This window comes from Mobula birostris, chromosome 30 (assembly GCF_030028105.1).
Source record: "Mobula birostris isolate sMobBir1 chromosome 30, sMobBir1.hap1, whole genome shotgun sequence".
NCBI classification, from domain to species: domain Eukaryota; kingdom Metazoa; phylum Chordata; class Chondrichthyes; order Myliobatiformes; family Myliobatidae; genus Mobula; species Mobula birostris.
Window position 1 is genome coordinate 10,161,359 of NC_092399.1, and position 13,359 is coordinate 10,174,717.

Genomic DNA, 13,359 nt, shown 5'->3' on the forward strand with positions numbered 1-13,359 from the left:
ATGCTAATCAGATCCTGTTGTTACCTGAGTTCAAACTGCCCAACAATTTTTGATCGAAGTTATGACTGGAGATAACTAGGGCATTCTCCACACTGGTGCTTTTCCTCAGGGCTTCGAATGGAGAAAGTGAGGAGTCCAGAGTGTGTTTAGATCCTGGCTAATGTGTTTAGAGTGACCTAGAGGAGTGCGTCAGGTAGAGTATAATACTTTGAAGAAAATAACAGATAGAAGCTAAAAGATTTGAAACTAATGAATTTGTTTCTTTTAGCTTTTAACATGAACAAATTAATTTGTTGAACTTCGTGGTGGGTACACGGCATGGTAGTGTGTAGTTGGTTAGTGCAACACCTTACAGTGCCTATGATCAGTGATCGGGGTTCAATTCTCGCCACTGTCTGGAAGGAGTTTGCACGTTCAGTCTGTGACTATATGGGTTTCCTCTGGGTGCTCCAGTTTCCTCCCACATTCTAAAGATGTACAGGTGAGGGTTAGCAAGTTGTGGCCATGCTATGTTGGCGCCAGAAGCATGGCAATACTTGTGGGCTGCCTCCACCCCATCCTCGGACTCCGCTGGTCATTGACGCAAAAGATACATTTTACTGTACTTTTCAATGTGTCGATGTGCATTTGACAATTAATAAGCTAATCTTTAATTTTTAAAATCCTCTTTGGTATATTTGTAGCTTTATCATACACAATCAATCTGATCAGAGTTTACCACTGGACATGTTTTGTATCACCTACACAAGTTTCAATTCTACGCTCCCCAAACTATAATCTGTCACTCACGTAGAGAATTAACCATCAGGATCTGAGAGATACAGAAGAAAATACAGCTTTGATGAGATCTTGCCCGTGGCGATGAATATACTTATAAGATCAAAAAAAGTGAATTTGGTCAAAGGTGGCTTTGTTGCACATTTTTCCACATAGTTTTCCATATTGTTTCCATGTAGCCATTCGGAATCTCTGCTGAGTTGTAAACTAGGACTTTGATTTGAAGTTTTGTTCAACCACAGAAAGTAAAATGTGCTATCAACTCATAGAAGAGATAATGTTCCATATTGTTAACTTGTTCGACCATGCTTAATGGGGTAGAGAAGTAGGTCAGAGAACTTCACTCTCTTCTGGTACAAGGACCTTTGGTCAACTTGTCATGACACTTCAGGCTCAGGGGATCATCAGCAAAGATCCATGGAACACTACAGCAAAGAAACAGTTCCCACAGCCCATCTAGTCCAGAACTGTTATTCAGCCTCGTTCCATCACCTGAACTCGCCATACCCCTCCCATCCATGTACTTATCCAAGCTTCTCCTAAATGCTGAAATCAAACCTGCATCCACCACTCGTTCCGGCAGATCGTTCCACGCACATGCATCACCCTCTGAGTGAAGAAGTTCTCTCTCAGGTTCCCCTTTGACATTTCACCTTTCACCTTTAACCTATGACCTCTAGTTCTAGTCTCACCCAACCACACTGGAAGAAGCCTGCTTGCATTTACCTGACCTATACCCCTAATAGTCCCACAAGGTGGCACAATAATATCAGCGCTGGACTCCGGAGTAAAGGTCCCCGAGTTCGAATCCAAGTCGGGTTGAGCGTCGAGCTAGCAACTCGGCCTCGTAAAAACAAGAATAGCTTGCTACGGAAACACCGTCATGACGGTGCCCCAATAACTTCACTGCCAAGTTAAGGGCTGTTCTTCTTCTTCTTCTATACCCCTAATAAATTTGTATATCTCTATCCCCTCATTATTTTACTCTCCAGGGAATAATCTCCTAACCCATTCGACCTTTCCCTATAACTCAGGTCCTCAAGTCCTGGCAACATTAATGTAAGCTTTCTATAGACTTTCAGTCTTATTGATATCTTTCCTGTAATCCACTGATACTTCTGCGTACCTCCTAAATACAAAAACTGAGAGACAGTAGTAACTTTGACTGGAAAATCAGCATCTCTTTGTCTGTGGTGTGGTTTGTGCCAGGCAAGTTAAAGCCACAATAAGTGCTGAATTGCAAGTCCTGTAAATAGAAATAGCTTCGGTTCAGGATTCCACTATGACAACTTCCGGTTCAAGATGGCACTGGTGATGCTTAGCTGCTGCTGGTCGATGGCAAAATACGAAACAAAGAGAACACTTCATTAATAACAATGGAGAAGCATGTAGAAGCAAGGCTAGGTGAGCAGAGGTGAAGACAAAGGCAAGTCACTGTGGAGGTGGGAATGCGGAAAGTCGCAATGATTGATTGATTTAAGTGCTGGGCCAGATTGGACAGGCTGGGTATGGGCAGAATTGTGTCGCGAAGGTCCAAGCCCCAGAACAGTTTGAGAGTGAGGAACAGCCGGGTGTTTGGCCGATTTAAGCACTGGGCCAGATGGAAAGTGTCAGGGTGTCAGGACTGGAGGCAAGGGATGGGCTAGTTCTGCCCAGTTTGCTTGCTGCTCCACAACGTTTACTCTGCTCTGCGCCGAACTGTGCCTGTGGCCTGCTCCAGCTGCAGTGATACCTACCTTCACGTCTTTCATAAAACTTCAGTTCTGAAGGCTGTTTGCTTACTTTTATTGTTTGCACAAATCATCTTTCTCTCTGAGCATTGGGTGTTTACCAGTCTTTTCTAAATGGGTTATTTTGGAGTTTCTTTGTTTTGTGGCTGCCTGTAAGAGGAAGAATTTCAAGGTTGTATAATGTATACATACGTTGATAATAAATGTACTTGGAACTCTTAGCTGTAAAAGAGCAACCAAAATCAGAAAAGGAGAAATTAATATTAACTCATGTAACTGAATTTCCAAGGACCAAACCAGGGATTGAGCCCCCACATTCATATCTTGGTACTTTTAATGTAATCTGAAATAATTTATTTATTGGGTGAGATGTTGAAGAATATTCAAACTTCAAAGTAAATTTATTATCACTATATACTACCTTCAGATATATTTTCTTGCAGGGAAATAAAGAAATACAACTGATTTTATGAAAAGCTATAAAGGGCAAAGACTGACAAACTGCCAATGTGCAAAAAAAAAGACAAGTTCTGAAAGTAAAATATGCAAATAAATAATATTGGGAATATGTGTTGTTAAGTCCTTGAAAGTGAGTCATTAGGCTGTGGAGTTACTTCAGTGTTGAGGTAAGTGAAGTTATACACAGTGTTTCCCCTAAGCTGTGCGGATGTGCGGCCACACAGTAACTGAAATGCTTCCATGCACATAGCCTTTGTTGCCGTGCATCTGGAATAAAGATAGATACAAAAGAGTTTACAAATCATGAAAGATTTTCCTTGTACTGTATTTCATTTTACACTTCAATTAATAAATAAAATCAAAAGTATGTGATTTTTAATTTTCTTTCTTTTCAAATCTTTTTATTGTATATATAGGAAAAGTAACATGAGTACATCGAAGTAACAACGCTTACAATGCCTCAAAAAAAACCATCACCTTGAAGATTGAAAACAAAATTTTGTGATAACAAAAAAAACCTACTAAGCAGAAAAGTGAGAAAAAAAAGAGAGAACCCATTAGGTGTACAACCCCGAGCCATCCGTCATACAAAAAGCTTCTAAAAATAAACATCAAACCGCCAGCAAGAAAAGAGAATATACTAAAAGAATTTACAATTAGATCGTGGAAAAATTATATCAATTAACTCAAATGATAATAACGAACAAATGAGCCCCATCTTTTCTCAAAATCAAATAAAAGTTCAAAGGTTCGACTTCTAATTTTCTCCAAACTAAGACATAGCATCACTTGAGAGAACCATTGTGACAAAGTGGGAGCTGATGTATCCTTCCACTTCAACAAAATGGCCCTCCTAGCTATCAATGTAACAAATGCAATAACATGTTGGTCAGACACAGAAATGCCATGAATATTTTGAGGAACTATTCCAAAAAGCACAGTTAATTTATTAGGTTGTAAATTAATTTTAAGTGCTTTAGAAATTGTTGAGAAAACCAACTTCCAGAACTGTTCCAATATAGAACAAGACCAAAACATATGTGTCAGTGTAGCTATCTCAGTTTTACATCTATCACAATGACTATCAACATTAGGAAGGATTTTAGAAAGTCTCTCCTTTGTCAAATGATAACGATGTACAATTTTAAATTGAATCAATGAATGGCTAGCTCAAATTGAAGAAGAATTAACCAACTTCAATATCCACATCCAATCCTCCGTCATAAAAGTCAAATTTTCCTTTTCCCAATCCTGTTTAATCTTAGACAAAGGACGCTTATCCCATTGTAATAGTAAATTATAAATTCTACCAATAGAACCCTTAATCAAAGGATTCATACTCATAATAGTATCTAACAGGTCAGCCTCCAATATGTAAGGGAAGTTACTTAAATATTTTTGTAAAAAATGTCTAACCTGAAGGTATTGCCGAAAGTGTGAGTATGAAAGAGAATATTTATCAATTAATTGTTCAAAGGATATCAATCAATCTTCTTTAAATAAATCCAAAAAAGAATTAATACTTTTATTTTTCCAAAGTAGAAAAATTGGATCACTCAAAGAAGGCTTAAAAAAGTAATTTCGGTAAATTAAACGACAAAGTTTAAATTTTTTAAGATTAAAAAAATTGCAGAACTGGAGCCAAATTTGTAAAGAATACTTCATCACAGGATATAGGTTTAAATTAACTTTACCTAATTGCATAGGTAAAGAAGCCCCCAATAACGAGGTTAAGTAAAACTGTTTTACAACTTTTAGTTCCAGGTCTACCCAAATTGGCCGATCACTCTTATCAACCCAGTATAACCAAAAAGACATATATCGCAGATTAACAGCCCAATAATACATTCTAAAATTAGGCAAAGCAAGACCTCCATCCTTTTTCAATTTTTGTAAATGACATTTACTAATTCTTGGTCTTTTATTATTCCAAATAAAAGATAAAATAATAGAATCAATCCAATCAAAAAACTTCCTAGTCAAAAAAACAGGAATGTTCTGAAATAAATATAAAAATTTTGGTAAAATCATTATTTTAACTATACGAATACGACCAACAAGTGAAAATGTAAGTGGACTCCATCTACTAAATAAATACTTCATAGAGTCTACTAAGGGAATAAAATTAGCTTCATAAAGATCCTTATATTTTTTAGTAATTATAATACCTAAATATCTAAAAGAGTCTGAAACTTTAAAAGGAGTATTATCATATATAGAAACAGAATCACTTAAAGGAAACAATTCACTTTTACTAAAAATAACTTTATATCATAAAGCTATTTTTTCAATGCAATCTGGTAAGTCCCCAGGACTTGATGGCTATCCTGTAGAATTTTATAAAAAATTTGGAAAGTTGCTCTCTCCGTATATATTGGAAATGTTTAAGGATTCTTTTGTGAAAGGTGACTTACCCTCTACTTTTTATGAGGCCTTTATTTCTATAATTCTTAAAAAAGATAAAGATCCTACTGACTGTGCTTCATATAGACCTATTTCATTACTGAATGCTGACGCTAAGATTTTGTCAAAGATAATGGCCAATCGGTTAGAAAATATTTTGGGTAAAATTATGTGTAAAGATCAAACAGGCTTTATAAAGGGTGCTTTTTAATTTTCATTGTAACTCAGAGGTTCCCAATGTTTTTTTTATGCCATGGAGCCTTACCATTAACTGAGGACCCCTGCTTGGGAATCCCTGTTCTAACTATTCATAGTTTGCAAATTACAAACAAAAAACATTTAAAGTGCTGCGTAGTTTTTGGGTCATGTAAACATTTCCTACTCAGAGCAATGTAAAAAAAACTGGGGGGAACATCAGTTATACATGACGGTTCAGGAGCCTGAAGGTTGTAGGTTAATAAATGTCTTACCTGTGCAGTAGCAATATTTAATAAATCAACTTCCTAATTTTTGGACTATTTAAAATAAGATCATTCATGTGAAACAATAAAACTTAAGCATTGAATTACCAACTAAACTTTTTGCCAGATTGCTTATTGTTCAACACTGCAAAGGTTTCCTGAGGTAACTTTTGTGCCATACCGTTAAATTTAATCCAGTGTGACCTCGTTTTGCGTAATGAATTTAAATTGTGAATATTCTACATTTAGTCCAATTTGAGTACTTGTGGGCTGGCACCACTGGACACATGCTAAGCCTATAATTGTGTGTTCCAATGGTACTAGCAATTACTATGAGCAAAGTTGTAATTTTATCACAATGTTAACTTATTTTAAAGTCACAGTGCCCCATTGCCACATCCTGTCATTGCTGGTCATATTGTTTTCACTTGCCAAAATCCCGTCTCAAACACCATTGTCTTTCAACAATTTTCTTTGTAATTTATTTTTACTGACAATCTCTAGTGCCATTTAAGAATTATTATGTATTTAATAATTATTAACCAATGGACACTTACACTTGCCATAAGCCTCATTGTGGCTTACAGCGAAAGGAAGGAAAACATTACAAAAACATTTCTATCCAGGGCTGGAAAAGCTTTTATTTTGTCATCCCAACCAATCAAATGACAACATGTTGCTCCAGACTTACTGGCCTCAACCAATTAAAGTCCATCAAAGCCAATTGATAAAATAAAATAAACAAATAAAAATACTCAACCTATTTTGTTTCCATCTTTTTACATGCTCTCGGTTAAAACTTATTAAGCACTTTCAAGATTGTCTTTCCATCTCTGTTAAAGATAGATGAGACATATAGAAGCTATTTATTAGCACCATGGGCTACATTTGGCTCATTCACACTTAGATTTCAGACATTTCTCATCAGCACAGACAACCTAATTGGCAATTCCCACCAGGTGAGTGACAGTATTAATTGTTTTTGGGCATTCACGAGTGCTTTGTTAGGATTGTTGCCAATAATAACTTTAAATCAATTACTTTTTAAAAAATATTGTGATGTTTAATATCTATGTATAATGCTGTTTCCCTGATGTCATGACGTTAATAGTTTAGTATGAAGAGGATGATGAGATCTGACAATTTTCCTGGGTTATACATTAAAGAAACTACAGTTTTGTTACGCAATTTCTAACCCTCCCCCTACCAAGCAGATGGGAACTAACATAACTCTGAAGTCTAGACTTTCTGCTTGGGTGACCCAGCCCCTGGAGTTTCCTGACTTACCCTCTACCACGACTGACACATCAGTCAGGAGTGCTTCTTGATGTCACTTGCACTCTTACATGCCGGATGCAAGGATGAAGCATTGGTCTCTGGCACCCAGGGTTGCCATGGGCAGTGAAGGAATCTGTTAAAACTCAAATGGCCAAAAGGTTTAGTTTGCCATTTTTGAAAATGTGCAAATATCTTGACACTTAACCTACTTCACTTGAGGCCTTCGGCTTCACTGCACTGTGACAAGCCTTTGAGGCCGCTGCAGCTGTTCTCCAAAGGGTCCCTGGCTAGTTTCCAAACACCCTGCCAAGCCAGAGTACATAACCAGGCTCCGGAAATCACCTGCAACCTCAGTGGAGCCCGATCCATCCTGTTAACCACTGCTGTGTGAATGACCTCCTCACCAAAGTGCACGTTTGAAGAAGCTTCCTACTTACCCTTGTTTGATTTATGTTGCCAAGGCATTGGTTAGTAAAATTACTCTAAATTATTTCAAGGATTTGCAACTTTGAGGAAAACCTCAATGGCAAGAAATTACTATTTTAGACCATTGTCATGCAAAGGCCAACATTAATTAGAGGAATGATATCAAAACTTTGTTTAGGAGCCTCAAATTCTAGATTTGGATCTCAGAACTTTGCTTTCGATTGGTCTATTTTTCAGGTTTGCCTTTGGCAAGAAACAATTACCCAAACCTCCAGCCTCACCACACAACTTCTGATCAGATTGTAACTTAATTTACAATTGCGTTCCTCCATGAAATATTGCTGTATAGAACTGCCAAACACAAGCTGAGTTACTTATCAACATTTTGCTTTTATATTTGCATATATCACTAAGTTGCTTGTTTTTATTGTTTGCATGGTTTGTTTTTTCTTCTGTCTGCACATTGAGTGTTTGATGGTCATTTTTTTAATGGGTTCTTTTGGGTTTCTTTATTTTGTGGCTGCCTGTAAGGAGATGAATCTCAAGGCTGTATAATGTAGACATACTTTGATCAAAATGTACTTTAAACTTTGAACATGAACTTTGTAACGAATTTGACAATTATTCCAAGAGGAGAGGTTCTAATGTAAACCCTCAGTTTCTCCCCATTGTTAAATTTAAACAGATATGTTTTACACTCTTATTGCACAGTTTGGCCAAATTACAGTTCCTTATGTGTTCATTCAATTCTAGTTAAATCATAGGTTAGCACAACGCTTTACAGTACAAGTGACTGGGGTTCAGTTCCCGCTGCTGCCCATAAGGAGCTTGTACGTTCTCCCTGTGACTGCGTGGATTTCCCCCGGCTGCTCCCGTTTCCTCCCACAGCAGGTTAACTGGGCATTGTAAAGTGTCCTGTGATGAGGCTAGGGTTAAATTGGGGGATTGCAGGGAGCAGCTCGAAGGACTGGAAGGGCCTATTCTGCCCTGCATCTCAGTAAAATAAGATTGTGATCACCCATCGTCCTTGCATTTAAGGCTAGTTGGGATATCACAAGAAAATGGTAGGACATTTGAATTACATATTGACGGGAACTTATGTTTAATGAAGTGTTAAACTGATCAATGAAAAGGTGAGAATGAATCATTAACTTAGGGAATAAAAGTGCTTTGTGAATGGACCCTAAAAATTGTGCAAATTTCCATGGAAATTTAGGGTTTTAAAATAGTCCGGGTTAAATGCACAGGGCATTTTCTGGAAAATGCAATTGATATTTATAGATATTTTATCACGTTGTTTTCTCTTGTCTTTTCATCTTTTGTCTTTTTCTTTTGTCTCATATACAGGACTTTCATATGATGAAAGACTGGATCAGCTAGACTCATACTCGTTGGAATTTAGAAGATTGAGGGGGGATCTTATTGAAACGTATAAAATCCTAAGGGGATTGGACAGGCTAGATGCAGGAAGATTGTTCCCGATGTTGGGGAAGTCCACAACGAGGGGTCACAGTTTGAGGATAAAGGGGAAGCCTTTTAGGACCGAGATTAGGAAAAACTTCTTCACACAGAGAGTGGTGAATCTGTGGAACTCTCTGCCACAGGAAACAGTTGAGGCCAGTTCATTGGCTATATTTAAGAGGGAGTTAGGTATGGCCCTTGTGGCTAAAGGGATCAGGGGGTATGGAGAGAAGGCAGATACAGAGTTCTGAGTTGGATGCTTAGCCATGATCATACTGAATGGCGGTGCAGGCTCGAAGGGCCAAATAGCCTACTCCTGCACCTATTTTCTATGTTTCTATGTCTCTATACAGAGAGAGTAACACTAATTGAAGCTGGGTTAGATTTTGCTGAGGCGTGTAAGTAAGCCAAGGGATAATTGAACCATGTACTGTGCATGAGCATGGCTCACCTGTGTCAGTGCAAGCAGTGGTCCTCAGTAAAGGGTTCTTCTGCTATAGGAGAGGGAGGGGCTGGGTTGGGTGAGGAAGCCCCTTATTGGAGTAGTTAACCTCTCCTGAGGGCCACAAGTGGCAGCAATGCTATCATGTGTAGGAATGTAATAGACCAGTACTGAAAACATTGACTATAGATGCAGAGAATTTATTTTAGAGACACAGCGTGGTATAGGCCACACCACCAGCAATCCCTCGACTTAACCCTATTGTAATGACGGGATAACTTACAATGACCAAATAACCTACTAACCGGTACATCTTTGGACTGTGGGAGGAAACTGGAGCACCTGGAGAAAACCCATGAATTCCACGGGGAGGACGCAAAGGTGCTTTCATCCTCTTGTCAGGATAATCGAAGCTTCTTCAAGGCCGGACTTGAGGTTCCGAGACTGAGGTGATGCCTGCGTGCTGCTGAACACCGGTAAAAGCTGGAAATTAGCAGAAGAGTTAAACAAATCCCACTTTATTTAGAGATACAGAAGGGTAACAGGCTCTTCTAGCCCAATGAGACCGAGGTGCTCAATTACACCAATGTGACCAATTAGCCTACTAACTCATCTTTGAAATGTGGGAGGAAACCAGAGCACCCGGCGGAAACCCACAGAGAAAAAGCACGGACTTTTTACAGAGAGCGGTGGGAATTGAACCGGGGTCTCTGGCACCATAATGGCGTCATGCTAACTGCTACGTTACTGTGCTTTAATAGACACTCTAAGCTTAAGCGGTTCTGCAGGTGCTGGAAATCCAGATCAACGCACTCAAAGTGCTGGAGGAACTCAGCAGGTCAGGCAGCATCTATGGGAAGGAACGAAGAGTCGACGTTTTGGGCCGAGACTGAAGAGGGAGGAGGAAGAAGCCAGAATAAGAGGGTAGGTGGAGGGGACAGAGTACCAGCTAGAAGGTGACGGCTGAAGCCAGGCGTGGCAGGGGAGATGAAGTGAGAAGCCGGGAGGTGATAGGTGGACAAGGTAAAGGGCTGAAGATGAAGGAATCTAATAGGAGAGGAGAGTGGACCATGGGAGAAAGGGAAGGAGAAGGGGCACCAGGCAGAGGTGATAGGCAGGTGAGAAAAGAGAAGGGGTAAGAGAGGAGTCAGAGTTGGGAATGGAAAAAGACGGGGGTGGGGGGGGGAGAAAGGTTTCCATGTGTTGGTATTGTGCAAAGTCGGTTCTACGCTGCAAGTAGTAGAGCTGTGCTCTCACAAGTACTGCAATTTTGACCCCCTGTGCTGCCTTTGCGGAGTTTGCTTGTATACCTTACAACTGTGTGAGCTTGCTGTCGGTCTAGTTTCCTCCCATCTAGCATGTGAACTACCTGTATTGTGTAGGTAAGTAGTAAAGTTCGTATTGGGGGTGGGGGGCGAGGGAATCACAGAGCCACTCCATGTTGAAGTGTCCTGATCAAAACCATGCGAAATAGCGATTAAAAAAAGAAGCCAGAAATCAGAAGCACATATACTATGGACCGCAGAGTCCTCTAAAAACAAGTCTAACCCACAAACTGCACCAATCAAACCTCACCCAAGACTCCTGTACCTTCCTTTGGCAGCAGAGAGCAAGAGGGAGAGGAAGACCGGTCAAACGCCGGCAGATGGCACTGAACAGCCACTTGCCTCCGCTCTCATCCTCATTGATTTCAATCTTGCTTGACATTTAATCGGCGAGATTGGCGAATAATGCTTTATTAAAGTGCCAGGCAGTTTAAAAATTTCCTGCTCAGAGCTCTGCGCAGCTGTGAAAAGAAACTAGAGGGGCCATTAGCACAAGAACCTTCTTGTCAGAGACTCTTACATCCTTCTAGCATATCTCACGACAACAAGGTCACATTCATACAATATTGGTAATATCTGTTAGCCTTGTGGAGAACTTTTTTCCAGGCTGGTATACGAGGCACTTGGACCTTCAAGCTGCAAGTACTAGGAAAAAGACCATCAATCCACTAGTAGCAAAGATATTTATTTCTTCACTTCTACAAGTAACTGAGCTGCGATAGAAAGGGGAACAAAATACCCAGTATTATACAGTCCCACCTGAAGCAAAATAAATTATTTCTTTCAATTGTGATACCAAGTGCAGATAAAAATCACATGCATAAATGATCATTTATGATCAAAATAGCATGAAGGTAAAGGTGTGTGTAAATAGATAGAAGTTTAGAAAGAAGGGGTGGCACGTCACTGTAGTGGTGAGCACAACGCTTTACAGTACCAGCGACCTGGGCTCAATTCTTGCCACTGCCTGTAAGAATTTGTACGTTCTCCCTGTGACCATGTGGGGTTTCCTCTGGGTGCTCCAGTTTCCTCCCACTGTCCAAAGGCGTACCGGTTGGTAGGTTAATTTGTCATTTGTAAATTGTCCCGTGATTATTCTAGGATTAAATCAGGGGATTGTTGGGCGGTGCAGATCAAAGGTCAGAAGGGCCTATTCCATGTTGTACAAATAAAAAAATAAAAAGTTCATTGGCCCAATCCCAATTATTCAGACAATAACACTGCAATTATTTTAGTGTTGTCACATACACTAACTGTGAAGTTACCTTTGGTCTCCTTGCTTGAAATACCCACTTCCTTTTGCCTTGCATAATTAATCTCCTAATCATTTAGTTCTGGGTGGCGGGGTGGAGACACGTCTCTACCAAAGGAGGTGTAAGGTGCTCCTTCCCTCTGCCAGTCTGCAGGTCACCTTGGGCAAGGTGTAGCATCAGTTTAGCCTCGTGATCAGGGTCATGTGAAGCCATGGAAGCAAGTGGTGGATGGTCGTATGAGCAGTTGGTGCACACCACAAGCCCTGGTTATGTGACCACTGACACCAGGCAGACGATCTCTGAAGAGCGTTGGTGATGGCTGAGGTCACCCACCTTGTAAAGACACTGCTTAGAAGAAAACAACGGCGAATCACTTTAAGAAGGAATTATATGCCATTGTAACAGAGCCAACCTTTCTAATCGGTTTATTGAGTCTGTTGCCACTGCCCAGCACACCACCACATAGCAGATTGTACTGGCCACAACAGACTGGTAGAGCATGTGAAGGTGAGGCCTACATGCTGCAAAGAACCTCAGAGTCCTCAGAAAGTAGAGGCAACTCTGGCCCTTTTGTATACAGGCTCTGTGTTGGTGCTCCACTCAAGTCTGTCATGCAGGTGCACCCCCAGGTACTTGTAGGTCCTCACTACATCCACATCTTCACCATCAATAGTAACAGAGCAGTGTAAGCTCAGTCTTCCTAAAGTCCATCACCATCTTCTTTGTCTTACTGATGTTGAGCTGTAGGTGATTCAGCTTGCTCCATTTGCCAAGGTCCTCGACAGGGGCCCTGTATTCATCCTCCCATCCTCCCTTTATTCACCCAACTATTGCTGAGTCATCAAAGAGTTTCTGCAAATGACATGACTCAGTGTTGGATCTAAAGTAATTTATACATTCTTTGTTAATAAATGTACTTTAAATCCTTTGAATGTTTCCAACCCCAAAAATGATTATAAAATTCCTACAGATCTGATTTTGAATATTGTTAATTACTTCATCTGGCTAGATTGAGCATCAAGCCCTATTGACAACACTCTCTTAATGTTACAACAATGTCCAAGTGGCTGCTTGATGTTTTATTGATTAGGAACAATCTACTGATTGTTGTTTAAGAAGCAGGCAATGTTGTACTTGATCTATAACTATTACGCATCACATACCGAGGGAATGTTCAGGGTACGTGAGATAATAGATTATGATGAATTCCAGTATCAGTCTCAAATGTTAGGAAGCATTTGAATCAGGAAAGTGTGTAGGTCCCCAAATGAAATTGAACTAAACCTCAGTTGTTCATTTAATTTAATACCCATGTCATGTTTAGAACATAGAACATTTCCTGAC